Consider the following 10,231-nt stretch of genomic DNA (forward strand, 5'->3'; position numbering starts at 1 on the left):
GTCGCTGTGAGTTGGGTCTGACTTGATGGCACATAACAACAAGAGCAACACATGGCAGTGTAGGAGCTCTGGTAGCATAGTGCCTAAGGCACTTGACTGGTAACCAGAAGGTTGGTGGTCCAAACCCACAAGCCACCTCCTCAGAAGGAAGATTGGGCAATCTACTTTGGTAGAGATATGGCCTCAGAAACCCAAGGAGGGGTCGCTATGAGTTGAAGACAACTTGACAGCATATAACAACATGTGGCAGTGTAAGAGACAATGGTAGTGCAGTGGTTAAGCACTTGTCTGCTGACTGAAAGGTCAGCAGTTCAAACCCACTAATTGCTCCATGGAAGAAAGATGTGGCAGTCTGCTTCTGTAAAGATTTACAGCCTTGGAAACTTTATAAGGCAGTTCTACTCTGTCCTATAAGGTTGCTATGAATCAATTTGATGATCATGTTTTTTTGTTTGTTTGTTTTTATTATGTGACAGTGTATTATTTTTCAAGGTTTGCCATAACAAATACCACACAACTGAGTAGTTTAGAACAAGAAAAATTTATTCTTTCACACTTTAGGAGGCCATAATTCCAAAACCAAGCTGTCAACCAGCTTAGTTCATTCTGGAGATTCTGAGAGCGAGTCTGTTCCATGCTTCTCTGCTAGCTTCTGATTATTGACCACAATCCCTGGTGTTCCTTGGCCTTGCTCCAATCTCTGCTCTATCTTCACATGACATTCCCCTGTCTGCTTCCTCCGTGTGTCCTGTCCTCTTCTTCACCAGTTATTGGATTTAGGGCCTATCCTAAATCAGTATGATCTCATCTTAACTAGTTACATCTGCAAAGACCCTTTTTCCAAATAAGGCCACATTTTGAAGGTGAACATGAATTTGGGAAAACCAAAACCAAACCAAACTCACTGACATCGAGTCGATTCTGACTTAGTGACTCCCTTTGGGTTTCCAGGGCTGTAAATCTTTACAGAAGTAGATTGCCCAGTCTTTGAATTTGGGGTAGGGATACTATTCAATCCACGACAGGCAGGCACATAGTAACATAGTATCTTTCCTTACAGAGCTTACTGTCTAATGAAATTCACAAATTCTATAGGTAATTAGAAGACTGTGATGAGTGCTATAATAAGGCTGAGAACAGGATACCATCAGAGCATAGAGTGGTGGATGGGACAAGAAAGATTTTGTAGGGAAGTGGCCTCTAAACTGAGACCTGAAGGATGAGTACAAGTTAGGGAGAGGAAATGGAAGAAGAAATTAGTATTATTGTCAAAGGGTCATATGCCAAAGGCCAGAGATGAGAAAGAATATGGATTTTATTCCAGGAACTTTAAGTCATTAAGGATAGCTGGAGAGTTTAAGATGAGGTGTGTAAGAGACAGGGCAAGAGACAGTGCAAGAGATATCAACAACAGCCACCAAGCAGGAGCTTTTAAAAAAAGTTTTCCTGAAGTGGGTTATTGTAGCCATGAAGGTACACCACTCAGATCTTTTGCTGTGAGAAGTGTAGTTGGCTGACAGACTCCAACTACTACATCCTAGGATCTTCCACAGCATTTATGCAGATACCATGCTCTCTCCAGGCTGTTCCTAGCCAATAGCTGAGCATGTCAGAGCTGCGAGAGCTGGGCTTTTCTTATTATGGGCATTTATGCTTTGGGGTTCCTGCGTGGTCTAGGTTAACCTCAAGCATGGCTTGGTGGCATGCTTTATCTACAGAGCTACCTGGAACATGATGGTAATCCTTGGTCAACACTATGGTGAATCTTAAATGATGCTCAGTTACTGTCAGTCAGTTGTTTGGGGGCAGAATGTACCAGCTTGTCAGCATTGCTTAATAATTGTTTCTTTGATGGAACTTAGGGAGTTTCAATGATTAAGGCAAGTCATGGAGCTGGAATATATACACCTGATCAGCTTACTGTAAAAGATCTCCACAATAAGTAGATTTTGGGCTTCCTGGTATGTATGCTGTTGATGGTTCCAGATCCAAGACAAAGCACATCTATGCAATCCAGTAGTGGAAGAACAAAGTGCCTGAGATCTCCAGACCCCTTCATTGCATAAACTTCTCCTGCCATTACTGTGCTGTATCCTTTGCCAGTAAAAAACTTTTCTGTGAGTATAAACCATTTGAGTACTGTGAATCCCTTCAGCAAATAAATAATCAAAGTATAATTAATACAGCTTTTCATCTGCCAGGCCAAGTTTCTTCAGAGCTACACTACAGAGCTACACTTCAGAGCTAGACAATGAATAAGGAAGACTGAAGAAGAGTTGATGCTTTTGAATTGCGTTGTTGGTGAAGAACTGAAAACACCATGGACTGCCAGAAGAATGAGCAATTCTGTTCTAGAAGAAGAGCAGCTGGAATGCTCCTTGGAAGTGAGAATGGCTAGACTTCATCTCACCTACTTTGGTCACGTTGTCAGAAGGGACCAGAATCAGCAAAAAAGGGGAAGACCCTCAGTGTAATAGACTGACACAGTGGGATAGATTGAGACAGTGGCTGCACCTGTGGGCTCAGCATAGCAAGGATTGTGAGGATGGCACAGGACTAGACAGTGTTTCGTTCTATTGTACATAGTGTCACTGAGTCAGAGCTGACTTGACAGTACCTAATAACAACAACAACAACACACTACAGTCTGAGGCTCCTTCCCTTCTGCCTTAGATTTCTAGTTACCTAAAAGTCCAAATCAGAGTTTCGGCCATGTTGATACATTCTTTGTGGGTGGTCCTGGGCATTCCTTGGTTCTTGGTTTGATGAGCTTCACATGGCATCTGTCTTCCCCTGTGTCTGTATGTCTCTGTGTCTATGCTGCTCTTTAACTCAGAAGTTATTAGGTTCAGGATCCACCCTACTCTGATGACCTCAATTGATTGATTACATTACATTACATTGCATTATGAATGGTAATTAGATTAGATTACATCCATAGGTATAGAGGTTAGGATTCCAACACATATTTTAAGGAGATACAATTAAATCCATAACAATGGTCACTGCCCTAGTCCCTAAGAGTGTGATTTGACAGTTGGAATAACCCTTCTCATTGGGTCTTTAGTTTGTGGAGTGAGGAAATCTAAAGGCCAAGTAGGACTCTAAAACTGTTCCCTTCCCACCCTACCCCCAAGGAAATTAAAATAAAAACTAGTACAAATCCTGGAGGTGAGGATGGTTAAGGTAGTGCCACCATTAAAAACTTAAAGGATGTCAAGCCTGGAATTTAATTTTTTTTTTTTAATCATTTTAAGTTTAATTCAGAGAAGTTTTTCAGTACTTTTTAAATCAATCAGCCATACTTTTCCATTCTACATATTTTCTAATGTTCATCAAATTGATTCATATAATGTTATTCCACTATTTAAAGAGGATAGTCTCTGTGTCATTTTAAATTATGAAGTTATCTTAATTTCACCATAGGGAGCTTTTCTCAGAAGTTCTTCTATTTGTTTGTTTCTTTTTTTTTTTTTTTTGAAACATAACAATAGCTCTTAATCTTATTGGGATTTAGATCCAGAGTTACATTCTTCCTCACAAATAGAATATAATCAAATTCATGTTTACTCAAAATATCATCAGATCAAGCCTTGTGGTAAATTTGTGTTACATAATTAACGTTTTCTGGGGGACCTGTTCCATGGAAATTCACACTGCAGCTTTCAAAAGCCTCTGTGCTGCCCTGTGGAGTCCCTGGTTGGTACAAATGACTGAAAGATTGGTGGGTTAAACCCACCCAGAGGTACCACAGAAGAAAGGCGTGGTGATCTCCTTCCAAAAGGTCACAGCCTTGAAGACCCTATGGAGCACAGTTCTACTCTGACCGACTGGAGTCACCATGAGTCAGAATCAACTTGATGGCAACTGATTTGGTTTGTTGGTTTGTTTGATGTTGTCCTTTCTGTATCATTTTCTTCAAATGCTCCTGGATCACTTACTGGATGACTTAAAATACTAGTAAACCAATCTGGAAAGATAACTTCAGTAAATGATTTCTGCTGAAGCAGTAGCTTATTTTATGTGTTGAGTAAGAAAGCATTTAAGATTCAATGCAATAGTCCTTCCTCAATGTTTTTATTCAGGTGACAATTCTTTTTGGTTCCAGGCACAATTTTATTGTCATTTTTATCAATAAGAATGCACATTTCTGCCAGAAATTAAACATGCTGCTTACTGAAATTATTAATTTCAGGAATTGTTACAATCTGTGTTGTTAGGTGCCATTGAGTCATCTCTGACTCATAGCAACCCTATATACAACAGAACAGAACACTGTCCAGTCCTGTGCCACCTTCATGATCCTTGCTATACCTGAGCCTATCGTTGCAGCTGCTGTGTCAATGCACCTTGTTGAGGGCCTTCCCCTTTTTTGCTGATATCCTTCTCCAAGGAATGGTCCCTTCTGACAACATGACCAAAGTAGGTGAGACAAAGTCCGGCCATTCACACTTCCAAGGAGCATTTCAGCTGCACTTCTTCAGCTGAAATGATTTGTTAGTTCTTTGTTAGTTCTTTTAGCAGTCCATAGTACTTTTAGTATTCTTCACCAACACCACAACTCAAAAGCATCAACTCTTCTTTAGTCTTCCTTAATCATTGTCCAGCTCTCGTATGGGGAGCTCTGGTGGTGTAGTGCCTGAGGCATTTGACTGCTAACCAGAAGGCTAGTGGTTCAAACCCACCAGCTACTTATCAGAAGCAAGATTGGGCAATCTACTTCCATGGTGATACTGTCTCAGAAACCCAAGGAGGGTATATGAGGTGATTGAAAATACCATGGCTTGGGTTAGCCTCACCTTAGTTTTCAAGAAAATATCTTTGCTCTTCAGCATTTTAAAGAGGTCTTTTGCAGCAGATTTGCCCAATCTGATGTCTTGACTGCTGCTTCCATTGGTGTTGATTGTGGATCCAAGTAATATGAAGTCTTTGACAACTTCAATCTTTTCTCCATTTATTGTAATGCTACTTATTGGTCCAGTTGTGAGGGTTTTTGTTTTCTTTATATTGAGGTGTAATCCATACTGCAGACTGTAGTCTTCAATCTTCATCAGTAAGCACTTCAAGTCATCCTCACTTTCAACAAGCAAAGTTGTGTCATCTGCAAGTTGCAGGTTGTTATTGATTCTTCCTCCAGTCCTGATGTCACATTCTTCTTCATATAGTCCAGTTTCTCAGATTATTTGCTCAGCATACAGATTGAATAAATTTGGTGAAAGGATATAATGACGCACTCTCTTCCTGATTCTAAACCATGTTGTATCCCCTTGTTCTTTTTGAATGACAGCCTCCCGGTTTATGTACAGGTTTCTCATGAGCACAATTAAGTGTTCTGGAATTCCCATTCCTCATGTTATCCATAATTTGTTATGATCCACACAATCCAATGCTTTTGCATAGTCAATAAAACACAAGTAAACATCTTTCTGGTATTCTTTGCTTTGAGCCAAGATCCACTGACATCAGCAATGATATTGCTCATTTCGTGTCCTCTTCTGAATCCAGCTTGCATATCTGGAAGTTCCTTGTCAATATACTGCTGCAATCGATTTTGAATTATATTCAGTAAGATTTTAGTTGCATTTGATATTAATGATATTGTTAGATAATTTTCACATTCTGTGGGATCACCTTACTTTGGAATGGATACAGATATGGATCTCTTCTAGTCAGTTGGCCAGATAGCTGTCTTCCAAATCTCTTGGCACAGCCAAGTGAGTGCCTCCAGTGTAGCAGATGTTTGTTGAAACATTTCAATGGGTATTCCATCAATTCCTGGAGCCTTGTTTCTCACCAATTCCTTCAGTGAAGCTTCAACTTCTTCCTTCAATATTATTGGTTCTTGATCATATGCCACCTCCTGAAATGGATGAACATCAACCAATTCTTTTTGGTACAGTGACTTTGTGTGTTCCTTCCATCTTCTTTTGAGGTTTTCTGCATAATTCAATATATTGCCCATAGAATCTTTCAATATGGCAACTTGAGGCTTAAATTTCCTCTTCAATTCTTTCAGCCTGAGAAATGCTGAACATGCTCTTCCCTTTTGGTGTTCCAACTCCAGGTCTTTGCACATTTCATTATAATAATTGACTTTGTCTTCTCAAGCTGCTCTTTGAAATCTTCTGTTTAACTCTTTTATCTTGTCATTTCTTCCATTTGCTTTAGCTACTCTGCATTCAAGGGCAAGTTTCAGAGTCTTTTCTGACATCCATTTTGGTCTTTTCTTCCTTTCCTGTCTTTTTAATAACCTTCTGCTTTTTCCGTAGATGATGTTCTTGATGTCATCCCACAATTCTTCTGATTTTTGGTCATTGGTGTTCAATGCATCAAATCTGTTCTTTAGATGGTCTCCAAATTCAGGATGGATATAATCAAGGTTATATTTTGGCTCTTGTGGACTTGTTTTAATTGTCTTCAACTTCAACTTGCACAGGACCAATTGATCTGTTCCACAATCAGCTCCTAGTCTTGTTTTGGCTGAAGATATTGAGCTTTTCCATCATCTCTTGTCACAGATGTAGTCAAATTGATTCCTGTGTACTCCATCTGGTGAAGTCCACATGTATAGTTGCCATTTGTGTTGTTGAAAAAAGGTATTTGCAATGAATAAGTTGGTGGTCTTGTAAGATTCTATTATGCAATCTCCAGCATCATTTCTATCACCAAGGCCATATTTTCCAACTACCAGTGATTCTTCTTTATTTCCAACATTTGCCTTCCAGGCACCAGTGATAATCAGCACATCTTGATTGTATGTTCAGTCAATTACAGTCTGTAAAAGTTGGTAAAAATCTTCAATTTCCTCACCTTTGGCTTTGGTGGTTGGTGCATAAATTTGAATAATAGTAGTATTAACTGGCCTTCCTTGTAGTTGTATGAATATTATCCTATCACTGACAGCATTGTACTTCAGGAGAGATCCTGATACATTCTTTGTGATAATGAATACCATGCCATTCCTCTTCAATTTGTCATTCCTGGCATAGTAGATCATAAGACTGACTGATTCAAGATGGCCAAAAACAGTTCATTTCAGCTTACTAATGCCTAGGATCGATCTTTATGTGTTCCATTTAATTTTTGACAACTTCCAATTTTCCTAGATTCATACTTCATACATTCCATGTTCCAATTATTAATGGATATTTGCTGCTGTTTCTTCTCATTTTGACTCATGCCACATCAACAAATGGAGGTCCCAAAAGCTTTACTACATCCACACCATTAAGGTTGGCTCTACTCTGAAGAGGCAGCTCTTCCCCGATTGTATTTTGAGTGCCTTCTGAACTGAGGGGCTCAATTTCCGGCACTATATTGGACAATGTTTCAGGGCTATTCATAAAGTTTTCCAGTAATATATCAGACAGTGTTTCACTGCTATTCATAAGGTTTTCACTGGCCAATTCTTTGAGAAGTAGATGGCATCTTCCTTCTTCTGAGTCTGTCTTAGCAACCACCACAGTATGACAAACTGTCAGACAAGTTTGTCTCTCTTAGTTGTTACAAACTGCTCCCATCACTTCCTGGCTCCCTCAGCAGCTCCAAATCCACCAAGCTGCCTCACTTGTTTCCTAGCCTCCCTCAGTCTATATATTCTGTCCTAAATACCTGTGCTCCAGCTATAGCAGAGGATCCTGTAACTGAGTGCCACAGCAAGAATCAACCAAACATTGTGGGTCCTAAAATTCTGTCTCATCTAGGCACAGCAGTGATGTGCAGGCCATCCTGGATTAGCTCAATGATAACCCCAACCTAAGATTTTCTTCCCCACTCCTTGCCACAGTTGATTGGTTCAGGGATGGGAACCAAAATCAATGAGTAACTTCCATAGGGATTTGGAAATGAGATCCAGAAGGGTGGATTTAGTCACTTTCACACAGCTACACCATAAGACACAATTTGTCCCTTTCCCTGGCTATGTTTTCTGTCACGTGGATAGGGGAAGCAGAAAAGCCAGTCCACAAAGAAAAGAAGGGGTGGTGGACTCACAGGACATGCACAGATAGGAGAGGGAGAGAGTGTCAACAATGTTCTCAGCCCTGGTTCCAGTCCTGTCCTTCCTAAGGCCTGGCTTCACTCCTGACTTGTTATTTGTAACCTGAAGCCTCACTAATCTCTATTTCTATGCTGTAATTAAACTAAATTATGCATATATGCAAAAGATGGGAGAAAAAGAAGAAAATGAAAACAGGTTAATTTATTTGGGGTTGATGAGACAGGTAGGTCTGTCTGAATCAAGCAGGCTCTGATTCAGTATTTTTGCTGCTGGTGACGAAATTAATGGTGATTAACAAACCAGGCCCTTTGGCAAAATAAGTTACATTTCAAAAGCCTCACAAATTTGACCATTGTAAAATGCTGATGAACCTCCTGAGTTGTCCTTCAAGTACCTCACCAGGTGCAGAGCATGTGCAGTAAAATTCAACTTGACTGACAAAGTGATGTTCCACCAGAGGCAGTCAAGAACAGGAATCCCTAGCCAGGACTCGGACTGGGGTCCAGAGACATCAGGCATGTCTAGCATCCCAGAATAAGTCATGGCAACATCTCAGCAGCCTGAATGAGAGTTTACATCTTTGTTCTGACAGCCTTTGTGAGGGAATTAATCTTGGCTACTTCCTGCGTACATACCTGATTTTCATAACCCCACCTTTTCCTCAAAAATCCTCTTCTATTTTATGAGTAAAGACAATGACTTTCCCTGCCCACACACACCTAAAGTCCTTTATCAACCTTTTATAAACCCTAGGAAATGCTTTGTTTGGTGAGATACTGGAGGCTAGCACAGGTGGAAGCCCCTCTCCATCTCTCCCTCATGAACCCTTCTCTGTCTCTCCCTCACAAGCCCCTCCCTACTCTTTTCTCTTTAATAAACTTTGCTTCCTGTGGACATTTTGCCTCTCCTGTTCAGTTGTTTGTCAGTGGAAGGCAAGGACACCACTCAGAGTCACAGGGACCTTGGTAACAATGTGGTAACCATGAAGGGACTCTTAAGTGTTGTGGTTCTAGAGGAGGTCTGTGAAACCCCATTGGACAGACAAGCAGCTGCCAGGACTGGATTTCTCCTGTGCCCCTCCTGTCCGGTGAGTAGAACTCTAATCTTGAACCCTTCATATTAAATCTCCACACATCAAAACTTTCTTTCTCTCAATCTTATTTCTTATTTCTTTCCTTGTCTCCTTTTCACTCTCCTCTTCCCATTCTTTCTTTTCCCTCTCTCCCTCTCTTTTCTGGCCTCACAGAAGGGACTCTCTCTCTCTCTTTTTTCTGGCCTCACAGAAGGACAGTGTCCCTGGTCTGAACTATGAGGCTGCCAGGTCTTTTTTCAGCCTCACAGTGGGACATTGGACTATGAGGCTGTGAGGTAGTTTCCAAAGACAGATAACTGCAACACTCTTTCTTTCCTCTTTCCTCCTTTTTCAGTCTCAAGAAAGTATGATGTCCTGGGTCTGAACCATGAGGTGGTTTGAAACTCTTTGGCCTGCATCTGATCACCCTGGGGTTCCCTTTAAATGGAGTGTTTCCACCTAAGCTGGACAGGTTAGCTTGGGGTCAGGGAAGATCCCAAGGAGCTCTGGACAGCCCTGGGTAGGTCTTTCTTCCCCTTTAATTCTTTCCTTTGACTTTGGTGCCATTTAGTGGCTTTCCTTTTAATTTCCCCTCTGAGTTTCCTCATCACTCTCTTTATGAATTTAAATTTCCCCCTTTCTTCCCTTGAAAATGGGATACTTGTTGGGTGAGTGTCTTCCTTACTCCTCACTAGTTTTACCCCCTCTGTCTCCATCTTTGGGGTGATCTTGGTGCCAGTACTTTTTCCAAATCTCATCTTATAATTGTCAGTCTATGATTTGTCCTTGTATCTGTGAGCCATGGATCCAGAATATCTGCACCCAGAATCTCTGACCCCTCCCAGGAACTTTTCTTTTCCTTTCGTTCTCTCATTAAACATTTGTTTTTGCCACATGGTTTCATGTTTTGAAGGATCCCCAGAAAGTCACACCTGAACTTGGTGTAAGTTGTTGTTACGTGCCGTCAAGTTGGACCTGACTGATAGCAACCCCTCCTTGGGTTTCCAAGGCAGTATCACTACAGAAGTAGATTACCCATATTAATTTCTGATCAAATTGACTTTAAGACAAAAACCACCATACGAGACAAGGAAAGACATTATATAATGATTAAAGGATCAATTGAACATGAAGATATAACCATAATAAATATCTATGGA

The 10,231-nt window shown here is 40.6% G+C and overlaps 1 pseudogene; it reads right to left on the minus strand.

Annotated features, from left to right (window-relative positions):
* Positions 1-3,295: 3,295 nt before the first annotated feature.
* Positions 3,296-9,829, minus strand: LOC103193740 (annotated as a pseudogene).
* Positions 9,830-10,231: the final 402 nt, after the last annotated feature.

The sequence above is a fragment of the Orycteropus afer genome, unplaced genomic scaffold (assembly GCF_000298275.1).
Source record: "Orycteropus afer afer isolate SDZICR_OR568_19922 unplaced genomic scaffold, OryAfe1.0 scaffold00039, whole genome shotgun sequence".
In the NCBI taxonomy this organism is placed as follows: Eukaryota; Metazoa; Chordata; class Mammalia; order Tubulidentata; family Orycteropodidae; genus Orycteropus; species Orycteropus afer.